This window comes from Pseudonaja textilis, chromosome 1 (assembly GCF_049901715.1).
Source record: "Pseudonaja textilis isolate UNSWEBS1 chromosome 1, rPseTex1.2, whole genome shotgun sequence".
Lineage (NCBI taxonomy): Eukaryota > Metazoa > Chordata > Lepidosauria > Squamata > Elapidae > Pseudonaja > Pseudonaja textilis.
This window is the reverse complement of record NC_141990.1, coordinates 47,478,193-47,500,749: the sequence shown is the minus strand read 5'-3', so window position 1 is coordinate 47,500,749 and position 22,557 is coordinate 47,478,193. Positions and strand designations below refer to the sequence as shown.

The 22,557-nt window shown below is 38.4% G+C and overlaps 1 protein-coding gene across 2 annotated transcripts in view; it reads left to right on the top strand.

The window, feature by feature from the left end:
* The first annotated feature begins 860 nt into the window (after window positions 1-860).
* The window catches only part of PTPN14 (protein tyrosine phosphatase non-receptor type 14), a 135,129-nt gene continuing 113,432 nt past the window's right edge, over window positions 861-22,557 (top strand). For both annotated transcript variants that reach the window (XM_087933363.1, XM_026695759.2), the window contains exon 1: window positions 861-1,643. The gene's annotated coding sequence lies outside the window, so the exon portion shown is untranslated. The remainder of the gene's footprint in view (window positions 1,644-22,557) is intronic.

The window sequence follows — 22,557 nt, the reverse complement described above, 5'->3', positions numbered from 1 at the left end:
GCTTTCCATCAAATTAAAGAAAACATAAGAACAGGCAGTAACCTATTCCAGAAACTGACCATTACAGAAGCATAACAATAGTTCCAGCAACTTTTGGGTGGGGTGGGGTGGGGGGAATAGTTTTAAGAGATATTTGTTAAGGTGTCCCTCCAAACCGGCAATTCCTATGGTTTGAACCACGCAGATGCCCACATGTAATGTCTAGTTACCAAAAGAATTAGGCGAAATTCGAAACACAGCTACATCTGGCTACAAAACACGCATCCCATTTCTTGGAGATGGGGGGAGTCTATATTAGCGTTACTTCTCAGTGGGGCGGTAAGACGGCAACTCGCCAAGTCTAGATCGGCCGCCGGGCTCGCAAGGCTTCCTTGAACTCCGCCTTTCTCAAACTTCCCGAAGAGCCGCCGTCGGTCCGTTTCTTCGCCCGGCCTGCTTTTCCAAACCTCACTTCCCTGCCTCCCTCCCTAACTCCTCCTTCCCTACCGAAACCGATCTTTCGGGATTCCTCGCTTTACGACCCTCGGCCGAGAGACCACAAAGACCCCTTTCCTCGCCTCTCCGCCCTCCCTCCCCTTGGCTCGTCACCCCTCCCCTCTAAAAGGGAGGGGGCGATGGGTTGGTGCCCCTTCCCCCGAGAACGACACGTGTAAATTTGAAACGACCCGCAAGCCGGGCTCAGAGCCAGCCCGTGGCTAGGAAGGGAAGAAAAAGACAGTGCCGTCTAAATAAGGCATCTGCTCTGGCCGCCTCCCGCTGGAAAGAATCCTCCTCAGCGGATCGGTGCGATGAAGAGGCCGGCCTTCCGGGAGGGGGGGAGGACGACACACTTTCAGGACTCGGGGGAGGGGAACTGTGTGTGTGTGTTTGTGTGCAAAGCACGGGAGAGGGAGGAGGAGAAGAAACAAGACAAAACGAGGTCTCAACTCAAAGCCCCGACATTTCCTGCCTTCCACTGCCGGCGGCCGCCCCGCATTCTTGGCATTCCTAGGCTGTGACTCCGTGGTCGTCGTCGTCTCCGCTGAGCAGCAGCGCTTGGATGAGAAAGAGCAGCGGGGCAGGCGCGCTCGCCTCAGCGCAGTGGCCGCCTCCGCAGCGCCCGGCCCTCGTTTTAATATTAGGGAGGCAGCATTCGGTCGCCCCCCCTCCCCCCCAAAAAATCCAATGCTCCCGGTTCTCCAGCCGCCCCGCTCTCCTTCCTGAATACCGCGCTTCCTTCCCCAACTCCAAACTTTTCTCTAGCGCCCCTGCGCCTTCGGAGGGGGGGGGCGGGGAACCAAAGGCGGAGCGTTTCCCTCCCCCTTTTGCCGCTCCCCCGACCCAACCAATATCCCGCTTCTCCTTCCTCTCAGCCCGCCCCATCCCCTCCCCCGATTAACTTTTGCAACGAACGGACCTCTTGCCTGAAACTTTCTTCCCCCTCCGGATTGGATTCTTGTGGTTAAGACAGACGCCTGGTCCATCCGTCGTGGCGATATTTTCTTCGGGATTTCCCCCTCCCCCAAATTGTGGTGTGTGTGTGTGTTTTTCCCCTCCCCTGGTGGGGGGGGAGGTGGAGGCGAGAGAAGAAAAAAGAGGCTCGTGATTTGGCTTCTCTTTGGGAAAAGCAGCCGCATTTGGTTGATCCCAAGACATGTGAACAGGTAAGCGGGAGATGCAAGAGTTTGGAGTGGGGGTGGCGGCCTGGGCGAAAAGTTTCTGAGCCTAGCGTGCGAGAACACACTTGCCTTTGTAAGCGGGTCTCCAGTCTGTAATCTTTGCGTGCTTTGACCGACTGTGCTGCTGCTGCTGCTGCTGCTGCTGCTATTATTATTATTATTATTATTATTATTATTATTATTATTATTATTATTATTATTATTATTATTATTATTATTATTATTGAATCTTCTGATGTAAGTCTCTACGTCTTCTCTTTTCTGAACAACGACTTTAAATAGAATTTAAGTTGTAAGTGTTGTATGCAAAAGGGAGGGAGAGTTGGAAATGAAGTGAATTTGGAAAGTAACTAGACCAAATCCCTGTTCAATTCTCTAGGTTATTGTTTGTGATGTTGGTTAAAAAAAAAACCAATAACTTGTAAACACTTTCCTCCTCCGTGGCCGATTTCCCGAGCACTGCAGAGTGACTTCTGTCCTTCAACTTTCAGCCAACCACCCTCCCACTCTCCACTGGTGTGTGGTGGGGTATCTTTTGCTCTTTGTTCCATGGCAGTCAAATCTCTGTTAGCCATCCATTGGGCAAATGCTGTGACAAGGTAACATCTGTTACTGTTCCTTGTATGGTAAAATTTTAACCTGGCCTTTTCCAGCCTGATGTCTTTTTGGCTGTGTTTTGGACTAGACTTCTCAGCATCCCCAGCTAGCCTGGGCACAGGGATTTGAGGATTGGGGAACGAGACCTTTGATTTATAACATCTGCAAAAGAAGTGTGGATATTTAAATATGGTAAGTAGGGTGAGAGTTTTGAACTTTCTGTATGAAAGTTTTCTGAGAAAGTGCTGCAGGAATGAAGAAAGTGGGGGAAAGTAGTGCCAAACTATGTTTTCTCTGTCCTCGTGATGTCTTTATTCCAGTGAAGTGTGCATTGTAAAGTTAAAAGCTGCTTTAAAAAAAATGCTTTGTAGATCTTCTTAGTGCATTTGGGTTTTACAAGTTTTAAGCTTCTCTTAAGAATGTAAGACTCCAAAAAAGCCATATGGTAGCCATACAAGTTCCTTTTAGATATCGTGCATCCAAATGTGGCCTTAGGAGAGGCCCCTAGAGTTAAAAGGCAGCCCTACTCCTTTTTGCTTTTCCAAAGGTGTAAGTTCCACACATTTGTTTGCATAAGTGTATACCACAATTGTGTATATCGTTATTTTAGAGTACAATTGTCTGTATTGTCACTTAGAATTCCTAAAGCATGGTTTCATTTTTTTATTGTGCTTCGGTGGGAGAAAAAGCATGGAAATGTGATTTTTTTTTTTCCGTTTGCATCTCTGCTAGGTGTGGTAAGCCCTCCAGATGTTACTAAGTATAATTTCCATTGGCCTCAGCCAGTGTAGCAGTGGTGCGAAAGGTTGGCAGTGGGCAACATCTGGAAAAGAACAAATTTTTCATTGTTGCTGGGCATTAAGAGGCCAAGGATTCTTGCTGTATCTTATTATTCAACTTGTTCACCTACTCATACATGTTGATGGATTCCTTTTTACATACAACTATGTACAGTACAATTGAATGGCTACTTAATATGTGAATCAATTCCAGTGGAATCAGCAGTGTGTTTTAGGCTATGACAAAACTTTTTTATGTTGAATCTTGTGACATCATGATGTCAGAGAACCTTACTGTGAAGCAAATGTGCTTGAGCATTTGTGCTTGTTAAGGCCAGGAAACAAAGTACCATAGTTACACAAACGTGAAGTTGTCTAGAAAAAAACCCCAGTGTTCTAACCATCATTGCAACATGTAGTTATCAGTAAGGTGAATGATTATCTCAGTATGTTTTGTATGTCCCCATCTCATTTGTAGAAAGGTTTTCGAGGGCTGTTCTAATTTTCCAATTCTTCTGGACTGTGATACAGTGTATTAAAATAATAAGACTCATAAAAATATATTCATGAAGATATTAGCATTCTGGATACAAATGAAAGGATATTGGTAAATCATGCAAAACTATTGGCAATGTTAATAAACAGCATTAGCAATAACAAATGTAGAATACTACTTTATATATGTTATCATGATGATTACCATTGAAAAATATTTGATCACACTACACAAATCTTATTGCATTCTTTGACAAAGAGACTATATTAGTAGACTAGCAAAATGCTGTGGACATTGTATACTTTGACTTCAATAATGCACTGACAGACCACAGCCTACTTCTTAGTAAGATAGAAAAATGTTGTATAGCATTACCACCAGATGGATTTGTAACTGTCTGACCAACTGTACTCAGCTTGTACTCCTCAATAGAGCTACAATATATGACAATGAGCAGTGGCATACCTTAAGGTTCTGTCTTTGGCCCAGTATTCTTCAATATCTTCATAAATGATTTAGATAAGGGCAGGGGTGGGATTCTACTGGTTCTGTCCACCTCTGTAGAACTGGTTGCTCTGAAGAGCAGCAGACATAGAACCGGTTCTATGTCTGCTGATGTTTTGGTCTACCTGCCCACTCGGACTGTTACCTGTCCTTTATTTCCTGCTTTTTCAACCTCAGCTGCGGCACAGCTGGGGTTGAAAAAGCAGGAAAAAAGGGCTTTTCAAACCGCTGTGCACCCACACGCGGCACTGCTCAGCTGTCCGGGCAGCTCAGCAGGTCGTAAATTGCACTCAAGCGATTCGCGCATGCGTGCACGACACAGAGCAACAGAACCGGGAGTTATACTGGTCGGATCCCATCCCTGGATAAGGGCATAAAAGGAGAATTCATCAAATGTTTAAGCTGGGGGGAGAACAGGCAACCCTTTTAAGATAAAAGAAGATCCAGAAGGATCTTTACAGACTTGAAGACTGGGCCCTATCCATCAATATGCAACTCAGTAGTGACAAAAGTAAAGTTGCATTTAGGCAAGAAAAAACAAAAACACAGGTATAGAACAGATTGTACTTGGCTGAACAGCAGTAACTGTGAGAGGGATCTAGGAGTCATGGTGGACAACAGTTAAGTATGAGCCAGAAGTGTGCTGCAACCACCAAAAAAGCCAATGCAGTCCTAGGCTGCATCAACAGAGGGATGGTGTCAAGATCAGGTGAAGTATTAGTTCTGCTTTATACTGCCTTGATAAGACCGCACTTGGAATACTCCATTTAATTTTGGTCACTATAAGGCAAAAAAGGTGTTGAGACTCTAGAAAGAGTGCACAGGAGAGCAACAAAGATGATTTAGGGACTGGAGGCTAAAACAAATGTAGAAAGGTTGTTGGAATTGGGTATGTCTAGTCTTTACAAAAAGGACTAGGGGTGACATGATAGCAGTCTTCCAATATTGCCACAGATAGGAGTGGATTGACCTATTCTCCAAAGCACTGAGGGCAGGACAAAAAGCAGTGGATGGAAACTTACCAAAAAGAGATCCAACTTACCAAAAAGAGATCCAACCAACCAAGTAGATATTTATATTCTCTGACAATGAGAATAATTAACCTGTGAAATCGCTCGCCTCCAGAACTTATGAATGTTCTATCACTGGAGATTTTTAAAGAAGAGATTGGACAGCCATTTATCCAGAACAGTGTAGGATTTTCTGCATACTAGAGGACTCCAAAACCCATTCCAATTATTATTATATTGTAAATATTGGTAATACCTACATTGGATTAATCTAATGTAAAATATCCAATCACAATGTCTTAAGAAATGGGCAGTCCAAGATATGATGAAATATTCAGATTCTTAAGAAAATAGAAACAGGAAATAACCTTCTACTCTCTTAACTATTGTCAGTGACCCTCTGGGGTTTAGATATCATACTGGATTTTCTTCATACTTTTATCTGGGAATGCTGAGGAAAGGTCTGTGGACAAACAATGTGCTTTACTGAGTGATAGTTCTACTTATTGCTAGATTAAAGAAATAGAATCAGCCTTCTTCAGTCTGGGACTATTCTGATGTATCGGACTACATAGCCTACAAATTCCAATCAACATGGCCACTGACATGTTGGAAGAAAATTATAGAAGTTTTAGTTCAAACATTTGCAGGATATTAAGTAAGAACAGATAGTGTTAGGGGCTTTTGAGCAATCTATGGATTCATGCTGCATTCCATTCCATGATGTTTAATTAGTTTCCTTGAACATTCATATGGATAAGCAGTGGTAAAAAGAAATGAGAATGACACTTCTAAGATGATGGCCTCCAAATTGTTTTCTAATAAAATGCTGCCCTACCAATAAAAAATATATGGTGTGAAATTAATTGGAGGCACCATTTTTATCAGGTTTTTCAGAGTAACTAATTCTGTCAGGAGTCCTGAGGCTCAATTCTACCCTTTTTTACCCAGAAGTTGTTCTGATAGAGTATGATCAGTTTTCCTTTGCCTGTTTTTGTTTTTATTTTTGGAGTTTTAACATGTTTATTGAAATAGCAGAGAGATCTTCATAATCCCGCATACATTGCATTAATGATTATATACACTTTATAGATGCATTTCCTTGACGGAAGCATTTCTTATTTATTTAGATTGTTCAGCAGCCTGATGTTTCCACAATTGCCCTTTCAGGAAGATGCTTGACTTGTTAGTATTGTAGGATTATATTTCCTTAATGATAGACAGTTTTTCCATGTTCTGCTTCAAAATTTTATTAGCAGTTGCAGGAAAGATATGAGACCCTCAAAAACCTCTTTTAATCTGAGTCAAGATTTGTGGGATAGATATTAAAAAGGGCAGTCTAGCATAAGACACCATTCATAAATTTGTTTGCTCTAGGACTACTTTGTTCTGGAACATCTTTTTTTGATGTTACATTAGGCTTGGCTTGTGGGTGTTTTAGAATGGTATCACACTATCTGTTAAGTAAATAAATCTTTTTGATGCAGTTTTTCTCTGTTTAGGTTTTTAAGATTCTTGGACTTAGCTGGAACCTGGCTATGCAAAAAGGATATAGGAAGGTATACCAGATTGGTGTGTGAGAAGAACTGGATAACCCATGTCCCATTGGGTCATCCTTTCAGAGATACTTTCTTACTTAAACAGAGAAATAGAATGACCACAAGTGTGTGTGTGGGGGGGGGAACGGGGAGTGGAAGTGTCTTCCAACTTCCTGCCGGCTTCCACATTGACAGTGCTTGTGGGAACTGGCAGGGAGTGTCAGAAATCATTCGTCTTCGTACTTGGCTGACCCACAGAACTGCCTGCTACTTTGAGAGGGAGCTGGAACAAAGGGAGCCATGGACTGCAAGGTAAACTGTACCCCTACTCTGCATCCTGGTGTGTCCCCAAAGGCTTCCTCCAGGAAGGAAGAGGGTTCACCTGTTGACTGCTGGTGCCCCCAGTCAGTCCTACTTTGTAAGAAGGCTTTCAAATCACTTCCTTGTCTTTCCCTCGCCACTCACACCATTAAGAGATTTCAAATTTCAGCCTTGGTTTCAAAGCACCAATCACTGCTCACTCATTAGGCATTACTGCCAGCCAATTTGGTGCAGGGATCAGAGTGTGGGAGTATGCACCCCCATCTTCCCTTTTGCCAGGAGTGGTGCAAGTGGCCTAGAGGTGGAGTTCTCACCTCACAATCAAGAGGCTGTGAGTTCGATCCTAAGTAGAGGCAGATATTTCTCTCTCTGGGCACAGTGAGAATGTTATCTACTGAACAAAGCTTCACATTGGCAACGGGAAGGGCATCCAGCCAGTAAACACTCTGGTAGCTCCTTTTAGTTGCCCAGACTCCACCCTGTAAGGGATTATGAGGTTATTAAAAGAAGAAGATGATGATCTTCCCTTTTGCCACATACATAATCTACGGGTTTCTGGGAACTATAGTCAGAAGGCATGGTGGCACTGAAACAACCACAACTTCCCCAAATTTCATCCCATAGATATTATGGGTCCCAGATTTTGGACACATTCTGTAAGTTAGCTCATTTGAGGACTCGGGGGTTCAAAAATTGTTGCCTTAAGATGTACTGGCTTGCCAATTTTTGAACTGAGATAGGCCTTCCTTTTTTGCTTTTGGCTAAAACTAGGAAGGCAGATCTGGATAATGATTGTTACTGAAATAGCATAGACATATAAATGTGTTATAAAAGCTTCAAATTCTGTATGCAATCTCATTTATACTGTATAGTAGGTCTTTTGAAAATAGGTTAAATGACCTATCATCCATTTGTTCTTTTGATGGGAGAATAAACATATGTATAACTTTTATAGCCTTATTTTGTGTCATTTCAGTTTTATGCTACTTTTTAATTGAGTTTATTTATGTATCACCTTTTCTCCAGGAGCTCAGGGTGATTTCTGTATGGCTCTCTCTTTAGTTTATTCTCATTGGAACAATTGTATGGGGTAGGATAGGCTGCAATTGATCCTAAAATCACCCAAGGATTCCCATGCTGAGGATACAGATTGGCAAATGGCTCAGTTAGAGTTGTCTGTTCCAGGTATCTGATAAATCTGACTAATTTACATCAGATGTTTGGACTTTTTCCAGTAGCCTAATAGGCTGTTTGTACTGGCTTCAGAATATTGTTCCTGAGTGCCTGTCCGAGTTCATCCATATTGGTTCATAGGTGAACTGAGGACCTTTGCGAAATGGACTACAAGTTATATCTCAGTACTCATCATTAATTGGTTCCAGGAGGTGCGATGAATACTGAAAGTGACGAGTACCAAACAAACCATGTGACCCTTCGTTTTGGTCTGGAAGGACTTCCTGTGTGCTCTCCACTGCCGTCCCTCTTTTCCTATTTCAGCAACCTGCCCGGCATGACCAACTCCTGTCCTCTGTGGCTGTCCTCTGCTTCCTTTTGCAGTGACCTTCCAGACAGGGCCGTCTTCTTATCTGTTCTCCACGGCCATTCCCCTCTTCCTATTGCAGTGTGTACCAAACACAATGAGTATCAGAACAAAATTTTCACAGATGGGTGAAATTTGTTGAGTACCAAATTGGACGAGTTTTGAAGCAGTTGAGTACTGAGGTACCAGTGTGGCTAAAGAGATATCTGAAAGTGGAAGAAGATGGAAAGTGAATCTGAGTGGTTTCTGGGAGAGTTATGGTGAACTGAAGATCATTGAAGCAAAGGCCAAGGAACTGATGAGTGGACTGATTCCTTGGAATCTCTCTGAGTAATGAATATCTGGGAAATTGTTCCCATGTAGTCAGGATGGCTGCTTTTAATGGGGAGACTGCAGAACAATAGGATTAGCCATCTTGCATGTAAGCAGGCAGAAACTTTTAAAGGACGTTTGCAAGCCTCACATTCTAATAACTTTTAGGAAGTTGCTCATTAACTACTTCAGAGCTATTAGATATGTTCAGAACAACAAGTTTGAAAACACCCGATGAGTCTGCCTTCAATCCTGAATGAAATGAAAAATTTTTTAACTTTAAGCCAAAGAACTCAAAGAATTGGAAATAGTAAAAAGCTAAATAAGATTTTGATGTCATAAATTTTTAAATGAACTAAGAGTCCAGATAAAATTGGAATATTGAATCTTTTACAATAAGATTAATTATGTAATTGATATGGAATTAATTATAAAGTACAAACAGCATCTCATGGGAAATAGTTTCTGTTTTGGTTTTTATAGGGCATTAACATAAATAAGCAATTTTATGATTTCAAAAAGTGGATATTGGAAGGGACTAAAGATTTTAGGTTGAGGAAAGATACAGGGCTGTAGGATGGTATAAAAGTTAATGTCAATAATAATATTGAAGGAAATTTTTGAAAAATAGAATCAAGAAATAGTAGCCATAATATCAACAATATTATTAATGGTGTTGGCTTCTGTGGTTAGACTGGGCCCAAAAGATATTACTAAAAAGTCAGATGTAGAACAAATTTTATCTGAGAAGATAGAAATGGTATCAAAAGTGGATTTATGCTCGATAGCCAAGATACTTATTTAGAAAAGGATGTTTCAGTTAATCTACCAAAACAACCCAAACAAACCCTGGCTGAAGTTTAAAATTTAAAACCAAGAAACTGAACAGGAAAAAAATTCCTATTGGATTTACAAAAGAGAAAGAACTTTGTATGATGAAATGAAAAATAAAACCTTATGACAATATATAAATGAACTAAAGCAGGGGTCCCCAAACTTGGCAACTTTAAGACTTGTGGACTTCAACTCCCAGGATTGAAGTTGAAGTCCATGAGTCTTAAAGTTGCCAAGTTTGAAGACCTCTGAACTGAAGAATGTTTGAAGTAAAAGAAGGAATATAAAGTAAGCTTATTTGATAAAAGTTAGAACAAGATACGTTGTTACATCTGGTTACCCTTTATTGACTTTCTGCTCACACCAGAATGAAAATATGAAGTTTTATGGATGTTAATAGAAGATATGGAGTATAGAATGAACAAACAAACAAACATGAAAGCTTAGAGTAGGTGAAGAGTCATCAAATTTGTTTATATTCCTGTGATAAAGATTGGAAATAACTTTTTATTTATTTCTTTTGTCTTTATTATATTCTTACTTTTCTCTTTTTTTCTTTCTTTTTTTCTTGCACTTTCTGCTTTTTATTGTCTTTAAGTTTAGTTTGTATTAGATTTTCCATTATAATCTACATTCTTAATATATACACATACATATATATACACACACACATAAATACAGTGTGTGTGTAAGTATGTGTGTGTAGGTATAAGTGTGAGTCTACAGTGTTTTCCCTTATGGTATCAATAGGAAAATTGACCAGTAACCTTATTTAGTGTTATTACAGTAGCTCCCACATCCATAAGCAAAATGAATGTGTATAAGAACGTGCTTCTACAGTACAAAAGTGATAGATATATATGCAGTAAGGTAGGGATAGATTACTTAGGAAATGTATGTGGTAAAACAAGAGATTGGGTCAAAAATGATTGAATGTGGATTGGATACAATGAGTGACCTGTAAAAAATAAGTATTTTCTAGTGGCTTGTTCATGCAAAGAATGAACAAGGTTGAAATCACAAAACACAAATGTCAAAAAGTGTACAAAGGAGGAATGAAAAGCTCAAGAGGAAGCAACTGAGAAAGTTGTAACTGGGTAAAATTAATGAGATCCAAATAAAGAGTTGAAAAGTTTAAAGAACAAAATCAATCTAAGAAGGGCTGAATAGGTAGGTATGAACCAGTGATAGAAAGCTTTAAAAAGGTGTAATAAATTTTGTTGATTAAAAACTGGATTTAGCTTATTTCCTATCTCATGCCTTTAATTTGTATTCTTTATTCCCTTTCTATACTTGTAATATCTTCTACTCTAAAAGAGAACAGTATGGTACACACACACACACACACAATGTACAAATCTATACTTGTCTTACACTCTGTACTAGAAGGGAAATAATAAGTGGTTGGAACAATTACAGATTGTATGAAGTCCATTCTTTTACTGCTATTTAGAAGTGTTCAAAAACAAAATTTAAAAGTATTTCAAGTCTATATTAAAACTGAAACAACTAAATTGATGTTGGAAAATATACTGCTGTATTGTACTGTTATTTTATTTATAGAGTGTATTCTTGATGTCAGTTATCATATTGTAGTGAAAGAGATGTTCTGAAAATTATCTTTTTTTCTGGAGTTCTATTCTATTTAAGGCATAGTTTTAAAGCCAGGCAATTGATAAAGTTGTAATCCATTTTCCATTATAAAGTGAAGTTGCATGTTTGGCTGCCATAAATAAGATTTGAAGAAATTTGCATCCACCTCATTTACCTAAATTCCTTCTGACTCTGTTCTAGGTCTGTTACTTCAGAGTAGTAAAATAAAGTAGATGTAGTATTATAAAACTGGACTTGGACATTTCAGCAGTGTAGCTTGGTTTTGATTTGTAGTGAGTGTGAATCCAGCCGTTTATGTATCATAAACCATAGCTTTAACACAAGCATTTTTCTTATTCATTTAATAATGGTTAAAATGTTGTGATTTAGCATGTTTTAGCCTAACACCAAATAAGAACCATAATTATTTTGAATGGGACTAGTAGAGTAAGAATATAAGGATAGATTGTACTAGGCTATTCAGTTGGATAGGTCAAATGTATTTGCATTCTTTGAGTGAGGAAGAAACAGTGGAGTTTGTGCAGTCTCCCTGCAGCCTGTTTTTGGCCTGGACAATACTTTGCCGTCCTTCTGCACCCTGTTTTGGCCGGCAAAATGCTGCAGGAGGTTGTCCAGGCCAAATATGGGCTGCGGGGGGGGGGCACACGTGCCCCCCACGCCCCGTTTTGGCCTGCAAAGTGCTGCAGGAGGCTGTCTGTCCCATCTCCTCTCCCCTCCCTGCGGAGAACTACAATACTGAACCGGCCCTCGAAGAAATCCAGTTTGACTGGGTTAGATCCAAATCAGCTGTACCCCCCTGGGTGGGGTTGTATTGACAATTGGCAAAATAGCAGACATAACATGTTGGCTGTCTGCCAATCTCCCTGTCTGCATGATGGTGTTTAGTTGAATATAGCACAAAACATGAATTATTGAGAAAGGAAATAGGAATTTAGTTGGGAAGGAATGGAGAGGGAATGAGAATAATGAGAATAAACCCTATAAGGTGGGCCCTCTTCCAGTCAAAAGTGGAGTAAATGATGATGATAGTGCAAATCACGTCTTGCAAAGGATCACTGTTAAATTAGCACTATACAATCGACATACAGAAGCCATCATCTTTGTCTTATTTGTGCCTCTGCTGTCAGAGTGGAGTTGATTAAATTAACTTGTCTAAGTATTATGTTAAACTGTAATATGATTTAGGGGCTTTGTGTGGGTTCATGGGATTGTGAAAGATACTTGGCTCACATAAATCTTGGCTAGCAAATTGTTTCCAATGTGACATCTGACACAATCTGATATCTCCAAAATTGAGTGTTATTTGGAAGACATTGTTAATGTTTTCTATTATGTTGTGTCTTTGTTATTTGACAGAAACTTACATCTCTGGATTTGACTCCAGAGACCATTGAGACCCACATTGTTTATCTATTTTATTCTGTTTACATTCCCTTGTTCTGCAATCAATAGAATAAGAGAGTGCTAGTCTATTACTGCTCAAACCTGTATGTTTTTAGATGCATTGTCATTTTTTTTCATGCACTGACCATCTGAACTGCAACAGATGTTCTGAAATTTGTTTCAGAACTGATTAGCTCACTTTCTTGAGACCCAGAGAATTAAATTAAATCAGATTTTTTGTTGAACTGACAAAAGAAAATGTATAATTGCAGGGAATTAAAATTCGGAATGACTGCTTAAAATACACATCAGAGCTTTCCATAATGGAGCTCTATATTCCAGTTTTCTTAGAGGCATTTTGTTGGCTATTCTGCTTCTGAAGACCTTAAGACAAAAATTGGTTAGGAAGAAAGAAAAATTACATCACCAGTAGTCCTCCACTTACAACTGCAATTGAGCCCAAAATGTATGTTGCCAAGTAAGAAATTTGTGAGGTGAATTTTGCCTCATTTTACAATTTTTCTTACCATATTTGTTAAGTGAATCACTGCAGTTGTTAAGTTAGTAACATGGTTGTTAAGTGAATCTGGCTTCCCCATTGACTTTGCTTATCAGAAGGTTGCAAAAGGGGATCACATGTGACCCCAGGACACTGCAATCGTTACAAATGTGAACTAGTTGTCAAGCATCCAAATGTAAATCATGTGACCAGGGGGATGCTGCAAAGAACGTAACTGTGAAAAATGATCATGAGTCACTTTTTTCAGTGCCCTTGTAACTTCAAAAGGTCACTAAACGAACGTGCTGTAAGTCGAGGACTACCTGTATATCAAATTAGGCCAGTCTACTTTAAGTGTTTTATCTACATGAGTGACTGTATTCTTTTTCAGGCCTAGTTAGAGTTGAAATGTATTCTGTTTTCATAATAATGGCTTTGATTTTGCAGCTGAGCATGTTTACAAGAAATAGTTCTTTACACAAAGGAAATGGATAGCACTTTTGAAGCTTTTATTTGTAGTTTAAGACAATGTAAGATAGCGACCCTGAACCTTGTGTCATGTTTTAGATTTCAGCTCCCAGATTTTTCAAAAGCTATTGTGTTACGCCAAGTTGAGGACTACTAACCTTGCATGTTTAATTGTATCCCTTTCTGAAGATAAGAGAATTGTTTACTGCTAAAGGGTTTCAAGATCTAGGACAATATGTTATGAATTAAAGCTTCTCTCAGTGTCTTGTTGGATGCCAAGAAAGTCTGATCAAATAAAAAGGTGTGATTCAGGAAAGTTGTTTAGCAATTGCCTCATTTAGTGTCAGGTGTGAAGAATCAGGGTCATACCTGAGTTCCAGTTCAGAAGATTTATTGCTCAAGCCTATACACAAGAATCTGGTCAACTAATGGTCAGCACTAGATTAGCGCTAGATAAGAGTTAACAGAATTCAAGGACTGGATGTGGAGTGTTTGTGAACATGTAACAATTCTAGGCTGAATCTTCTCTTGATTCCACCCACCCACCCATGTTCTGCCTGCTCTTCTACATTTAATGATTATTTTCAGTAACCTTGGTGATTAAAAAAGTAATTTTATAACCAATCCTCACATTTACGACAGCAAACGAAAGCTGAAGTAAGATCTTAAGCTCAGTCGTGGTTTTGCTAACCATTTTTCTTATCGACCAGACTGGCAGTCCCAATTATGGTAGCTAAATGAGGACTACCTGTATTTGTCCCTCATATCTTCATTGGGGCATCTTATAAAAGTTGGACCAAATCTCTTGTTTTCCCTCTCCACAGTCCTTTTTGGAATATGCTGGGAAAAGCAAAGGATTGCCTTCCATCTGTTCCTCTAGTACTAAGGAATAAATTCATGCATAGGTTTCCCTGAGGGCTATCCATTTCACTCCATGCCCAAGGTTCCAAGGGTTTAGGGCAATACACATTTGTTATGCAAAGCTAGCTGCCATGTTATGACCATTAATTCACTAATAATATATATATATTTTCTAGCAAAATTTTCTATTCTACTGGCTTGCCCAGAAGATAATAAATTAGTTTCCCACTGCTTGAGCTGTCTGAGCATTTGAAATCTGAGAAGCTTCGTGCATCTTCTGCCCCAGCAGCCAAATACCAGGGTGGGAAATGCCTGCTATCACAAATAATGCTTGTTAATTTGTGACATCATACTTTTTCAGTGCCCATCAACTTAATAGAAAAAGCCACTGAGCCATTGAAAGGTTTTGTGGGGTCATGAATTCTCCTTTACCTTGTTTCTGTAAATTTGATTATTTGTATAATTAGCTTCACTATTGCAAGCGGTAAAGCTGCACTTCTTTTCAAACCCTGTTTATTTTACTGACACGCATACACACAACCCCAGAAATCCTGCACAGGATGTTTCTCAACCTTGGCAGCTTGAAGATGTGTGGACTTGAGCTCCCAGAATTCCTCAGCCTGGATGCTGGCTGGGCAATTCTGAGAGTTCTTGTCACGTACCTTAAGTTGCTAAGTTTGAAAATAACTGCTAAAATAACATATTAAGATCACTGTTTCTCATTCTAATTCTCATCGGTGAATAAGTAGCTATTCATAAACTTGTTTTGACTCTGTCCAGGTTAATAAATTCACAGTTTGGGGCTTGCATGAAGAAAGATTGCTTGTAATGACCCCTTCAATTGTTTGGGAAATCTTGGCAACATTTTCTAAGGAAGGGAAATTTGGATCAATTCACATTGTCTGCTTCAACTGTAATCAGTAAAGCACATGTGAGAGTCAGCCAGATATTAAAGTTCCTTGTTATACTGGCCAAAAGAGATGGGAAGAGCAAAATCTGTGCAAGAAACTAGCAGTGAAAATTCCTTAGGATTAATTTTTGTGTAATGAAAAATAGTTTAAAAATGCAAGAGGAAAAAAGGTGAATGAGTTTTGCCTGCTCTTTCCTGCTTGTTGTTTAAGATATGCAATTGTGGGAACTTTTTCAGATCTATATTGAAAAGATTTGGGTATCTATTTTTATGTTTTCACGCTATTTTTTGATAACCTGTGGAGATATATAAGTTTTTGCTCCCTATCCCCCACCCCCAAATTATAAGTTGGAAATATTCATATGAGAGATGGGAATGAGAATAAAAGAATTTGGATTTTGAATTTACCATTTCTAATGTATAAATTAATGTAATAGTTTCTCTTCACTTTTCTCTGAGAAAAAAATTGCCTTGAGCAGAACAATAGAACTGAATGGAAAAAAGGGAATACTGTGTACTCTTGTGGAAAGTCCCATATAAAAGAGATTTTCCCTCCATTCTGTGAGGCAATATCTCTTCCAAGTAGGTTGGTTGTCTATGGAGATTCTTAGTCATCCAGATCATGGTTGTCCCAAAGATGCTTTTTCAAGAGAGAACTGGAATTTCTTGGTTTTCTTTGAAGACATTTTGCTTCTCATCCAAGAAGCTGCTTCTTGGATGAGAAGCAAAACATCTTCAAAGAAAACCAAGAAACCCCGGTTGCCTCTTGAAAAGGCACCTTTGGCACAAGTAGGGTGGGTTGTTTTGCAATATTTGTAAGTCTCCATCTTCAAAGTAACATTTAATATTCATGCAATATTTGTATTAATAATTTTTATCTGTTAAACCGGGCTTATGAATTATCATGACCAGGCTGATTTCATTTGAAATGATTTCTTTAGAGATTCTGAATGAAAACTATAATTTTCAGCTAACTTACTGCTTGGGATGAAGTCATTCAATGAAATCATTTAGTCTGATGGGTGGTTATAGAAATCAATCAAACAAATAAATTAAACATCTGCAGACATTTGGCAGAGGGAACCCCCTAGGAATTCCAGGACTGTTGGCTGGACTGGGGAATAAATTCATAAAATGCAATGAGAAACCATTTTTGTCCTGCTGCCAAGAGAACCTGGGTGCCTTCACCAGGACCTGAGACGCCTAGGGAGGATTCTCAATCATCCAGGTCATGGTTGTCCCAAAGATCTCTGAGACTTTTCACTTTATATAAGACAACATTGTTGTTGTGCAGTTCTTTGCACCAAAAAAGCATGATAAAGTTTATTAAAATATAAAAATTTGAGGAGATGCTAAATATTGATAAAATGTTAATACTAAAAGCTATTAGAAAGTGAGGAGGAACTGTGATGAAGTTTTCTGTGAAAGGTAGGAGAAAGAATTACTTTGAAAAGTAGTTCACTTGAAACTAGAAACATAGCACTTTTGAGGAGTCCTTGGTGCTCTCTGAGTTTGCTTGTTTTCTTGCATACGTTTTGTTACCCCTAACTATCGTAACATCAACGTAGCACTTTTTTCAGATTTCAGTACAAGAAAAATTATTTACTATGTAACATTTGTTGGTAGGCAATAAAGAGCTGAAAGGTCTTGGGATCAATATATCGAAACACCCTCAGATAGCCCATGTTAGGAGCCTAGCAAGCAGAGAAGGCAAGGCTATTTCTCCAAGTGTGAGCTGCTTTGTGGACACTGACCCCAGACGGGTTTGTGAGGAGGCATGAACATGTGTTAGGAATTTTGTCTTGAGTATTTGTGGATTTTGCTACCCTTGTCTGCTGCTTTAAAATATTTATTGATGGATCTTTTAAATTGTAATATATGCATGGGTGTTCGTAGAATAATAATTGTAGAAATATATGCTACAAAATTCATTTAGTTTGGAAAGGATGTATGGAAATAAAATCAATGAAACTGAAGCTTACCTTTTGTACTGGTGTATTTTTGGGGGGAGGGGGTAGAAATGAGTTTTGTTTAATCCCCATTATTTTTACAAATGCAGCCATTATTTTTATATTTTGGAACTATATTAGTTCAGCATAGAAACTGTTTAGAAAAGGGTTTGATATAATTTTTTCAACATTTTGCTAAGAGGTAGATACTGATTTTTAGTAACAATTATTAGTAACCAGAAATCAGATTCTTAGCATTTGAAACTACTGGGATTTAAAACCATAATATGCAAAATTGTATTGGATTCAAGAAATATTGGAACATGCCCATAATTTTCATAGGCCCATGCTTCTCTTTTTATTTTAACAGAGACTACTGGATATGTAGGCAATTAATATTCATTTTTAAACCAAATTATATACTCAGTGTGGTACTGTAGATTTTCTCTGGAGACTTTTAATTGCATTGGATTCAGGTAATTCCTATAACAGCCTGCTCCAGTTTGATTGTGTGTTGCAACATAGACTCCATCATCCCTTGCCAATCACACTCATGCTTGCTGGCAAAGATAGTTGTCCAACAAATTTGGAGAACAATACCCTACAGAAGCTTGATGTCCAGATATTGGATTGATCAAAAACATAAATATAGTCCCAAACTCACATCTTACCTTGAATATGTTTTCTGAAGTATTTTTATATCTGGAAAAAGAAATAACATATGCCCTGACCTTGACATGGATAGAATATTCTTAATGCTTTATAATGCTTTTTTTTGTAACTTATTACAGAGTTGTTCATACAAGAAATTAAGGATTTACTGCAGTGTCCAATTGGGAGGAGATACAGGTATTTGTAAAACTATGAAAGGCATTTTGTTTTCATTTCGCTTAGTCTCCTCTAAGGAATGCCAGCTTATCTGTTGAGTGGTGGGCTCTAACCTGTGATGATCCCCATGTCTCTCACAAGAAAGCAAGGTCAGCAGCAATCATTTTTATTCTCTGCTTGGGTCTGTGTGTTTTGTAACAAGAGAAAATACTTAGCATTCTTTTTGGTATTTTAGATTAGTTCTTATCAAGTAACCCTTCATTTTTTATGCAGATGCATGCATGTAATTGCAGAGAAAGAATTTGCCCAAACCTTCTAGTGATTGTGGTTATTAAGCTCAGGCTCTGGACAGGCCTAAACTATATTATCCTAACATATTTCTATCTAAGCAGAAGCTTTTTAGATGCGTTTCAATTATAATTTTCCAGACTCTCCAAAATTCTCAGTCAATATTCCCAAAGTAGATTGGAGAACCTGCCCCAACTATCAAGTCTGGTTACAATAAAACTAATTGTGGTGTCTCTATTATCATCAGTGTCTATTACAATTAAATTCATCAGTGTTTTATCATTTTTATTATACGGTAAATGTTCATACCTTTAGTCATTTCATGTACAAAGAGAGAATAGATTATGAAACACACTGAATCTTCAGTGTTCCAGTGTTTGTTAGTTCTCTGAGAATTGTTTTTTTTTTTTACAAATTTTATTCAGTTTTTCACATTAAAAACAAAAATCTCTTTTTAGTGGACAACATATTTCCGGGTCATCACCTTTACATACAAATATGACAGCAATTATACATTCATATATGCATACTTAATTCTATTATTACCTTTTCCATTCCAAATTTTCAGTAAGGAGAGAAACAGGCACATTAATTCTAGCCTCTTTCATTAATCTCAATCAAAGCATCTTTTTGTTTCATTTCAATTATTTCAAATATAATCCTTTAATATTTATTTTAAAAATAAAGATAAACAATATATGTTTGCCCAATAATGATAATGATAATGATAAAAATGTTACCAATGCCTCTCCTTGCTTTTAATAGTCTATATTAACTTAATTTAGTTGGTTCTTTAGTCTGTCATATTCCCTTTCCATTACACATTCTTTTTATAAATTCTAGATTAATACAAATTTTAACACTAAAGAAAAAAAAACAAGTATAGGTTTCCCCCCTTTTACTGCTTTGAGTGTGACACTTCAATGATTAAAATATACCTTTATTCCCTCATCTTGATTCCCAATAAACCATTATTTTTAAGAAGTTACAATAATAATCATTACATCTTTTCATTTGGATTCCGCAGCATATTTCCCCCCCTTAATTTTTAATAAGAGCTATCAGTATCTATTTTCTAAATATTTTTAATTGCAGAAATATTCTTATTACCCCTTGTCACCCTGCAGAATCCCCTTTTTAATTCATCAACCGTTATCTCTGAAAAAACAATTTTTTCCACATTTTACTATTTCCGTATTTCTTTATTTCATGCACCTGTTTCTTACTGCTTCTCCTCCCCCTCTTTTCCCCATATCTTTTCTCATTCCAGTTTATATCCCTCTCTTTCTTAATATCTTCCTTTCCCCTTTTCTGCTGGGTCTTTCTGCCTTTCCCGACTTCACAGGTATTCCCCCTTTTGATTGCCTTCTTAAATCTCAACTTTTTAACCTTCCTTTTTTCCCACTTCTTTGTAGTGTTCTTTGTGTTAATTGTCTCTTTAAGATGTCTTCTCCTTGAGTCAACTCCTCCTCCTCTGAAGCTCTTTCTTCTTGTTCTTCAATCGCCATTTCCATTTTTTCTCACACAGAACAAAGTGATTCACCTCTTTCCTGTAGTAATTCTCTCATATTTTTAACTTCCTTTTTTAATTCCCAAAAAGAGATCATCATTACACACTCTTATATTTTATAATCGTTAAAGTCCACACACACACAAAAAACCACTTTTACTTTCCTTCTTTCTTCTTTCAATTTTCTAAAGTTCTCAATTATTCCAGCCCAGGGTCTATACCAAAAACATCAATCAATCCCACAGTCAGTGTTTCCTTGCTTTTTTCTTTATTCTGCTTCTGCTTTCACTTTCTAAGATTCTTACTTTGTTCCAATATTTCTTTAGTGATATATCCACAAAAGTTCATTCAGAAACAGGATGTTTTCCCTTTTGTTTGAGCTCAAGTTTTTGTCAAAAGGTGGCACTCTCCATTATACAAAGGCTTCACCTTTCCCCCCTATGTTTTTATTTAGGGTTTTTTGAACCTCAATATTCCAGTACAGTCCAGTCTCCAATTTGTAAACTTTGTTATTATTTTTTGACAATCTTAAGTCCAGCTTTATTTTATGCCTGTTTATTGCTAAAATATTTTAGTCCAATTTAGTTAAATCTTTAGTTCTGGCTTCTTCCTTTCCCAGTTTGAAGCCCCGCTTAGCTGTCAAAAATATTTTCTTACTTTTTTCCTGTCCCTTTGTAATTTTGCCGCTCACTTTTCTTTTCTTAAAATTTCCATGTTACCTTAATCCTGGGGTACTTTTGTTTAGTTGTATTTCCCAGTTGTCCTGGTTCAGTTGTTATCCACCTCTTTCTTCCCTCCTGCATAAATCTTAATCCAGCTGAGTCCTCCTCTTCAGGGTGGCCATTTTAAACCACCACTGCAGTCGTCTTCAGGGGGAAAAAGACCAAGCCCAGGGGGGGAGATGCAGCTCCCCTCAACCTGGCTTGCGGCTTCCCCTTACTCTACTGCCCCTCCAAGGCAGCTTCAGCCCCTAATCGTAATGATTGGGGCTCTCCAACAAAGAGCACGGACCATAGCTGCAGATAGTCGCGATCTACAGTCCGTCAGCGAGGAGGCTCTGCCTTCTTACTTCTCTCAGAATTGTTGAGGCCACTTGGAATGTTGAATCTTCAGTATTTATTCCACTGAAATTCTGCTATTAACTAGAACTCCTATGATCTTCAACCAGCATAATACTTAACATTTGTTTCAATTGTTTTGAGACATTTAAGTGCCACAGACAAAATAATCAAATGTAGCATACAAATATTAAAATATCACTTCAGCAATTTTACACACACACACACACACACACATATGTATGTGTGTGTGTGTGTGTGTGTATATAGATACAGATATAGTGTTCAGCTTTGTTCGGATATTTGCCCATGTCACTGTAGTTGAGCTTCTAAAGTTTTAGCAACGTTTCGGCAGAATCTCATCTGCTATCATCAGGCTTCTGGGATGAGATTCTGCCGAAACCTTGCTACAACTTTAAAAGCACAACTACAATGACGTGGGAAAATACCCGAACAAAGCTGAATGCCATACATGTAAGCACCCGTGAAAACTTAAGAAAACATATATATATATTTACAAATGTAAACACAGAGACATAATCAACTTTCCCTGATGGTCACCTTTCTAATTAATCATTTGGCTTTTCTTTTTCCCTGGATTCAGTTACTTGTTTTGTTCTTTAATTCTAATGGCTGTTCAGAACACTGTTTTATATGTACTAGTAGAGCAAGTATGATTAATAATTTGATACAAAAAAGGTGTTGTGCTGTTTGCTAGCAGTGTTGAACCAGAGGGTTTATTATGTTGATTAACATCTTCCTGTAAATATATTTTGAAATCATGGTCAAGAATTCCAAATAGCTTACCCATGTTTTGTTTTGGAAGATGGGTTGTCTTTTACATTAGAAATGATCTCAGGTTATTTATGTTAGCCAACTGGTAATTTACTCTGACAATGGGTGGAGGCAGTTGAGGCTGCTTTGTTTCTTTGGCCATTAATGTTGACCTCTATTGTGAATATGTAGGATTTTTTTTTCTGCCAGGCTTATAAATAGTAATTTGGATTTTCACATTGTGATTCAAGAGAGTGAGCAACTAGCCATGTCACTTGGTGTTCTTTGAGTGTTGAAGTCTCTTGACAACTAGCATTAGCTCCCAAATCTTATTGCAAAACTGGAGATTTCAGTTCCTCTCATGTGAGATTTGAAGAATAGGGATTGGTGCCTGACAAAGTCCTCTGTAATTCCAACAGCCATTTGGTTCTAACTGCATCTTTTTTGAAAGTTGCTTGTGTAATTCTTAAGCTGATCATTAGTTATGGGTTTAATTTCAGAAAACTCATTCATTTTCCAGCATGCCTTTGGAACAGTCCACACATGCGGGTTGAATCTGCCTTTCTGCCCAGAGACTGAGTCATCAATCTTTTCCACACCTCTTCCTGTCTGAGCAGGAAGCCCCCTAGCCCCAGTCATGACTCAACAAGAGATTCAAGATGCAAACTCTGCAATCCATCTTGGAGAGCATAAGGGGCCACGGCAATCTCCTAACGTGCATCAATCTGATGGAGGCTTACCTCCACATGCCCATCTACCCCTCCCATCGGAGGTTTCTCAGGTTCTATAATGTGGGGGCCATTATCAATACAAGGCCCTTCCATTT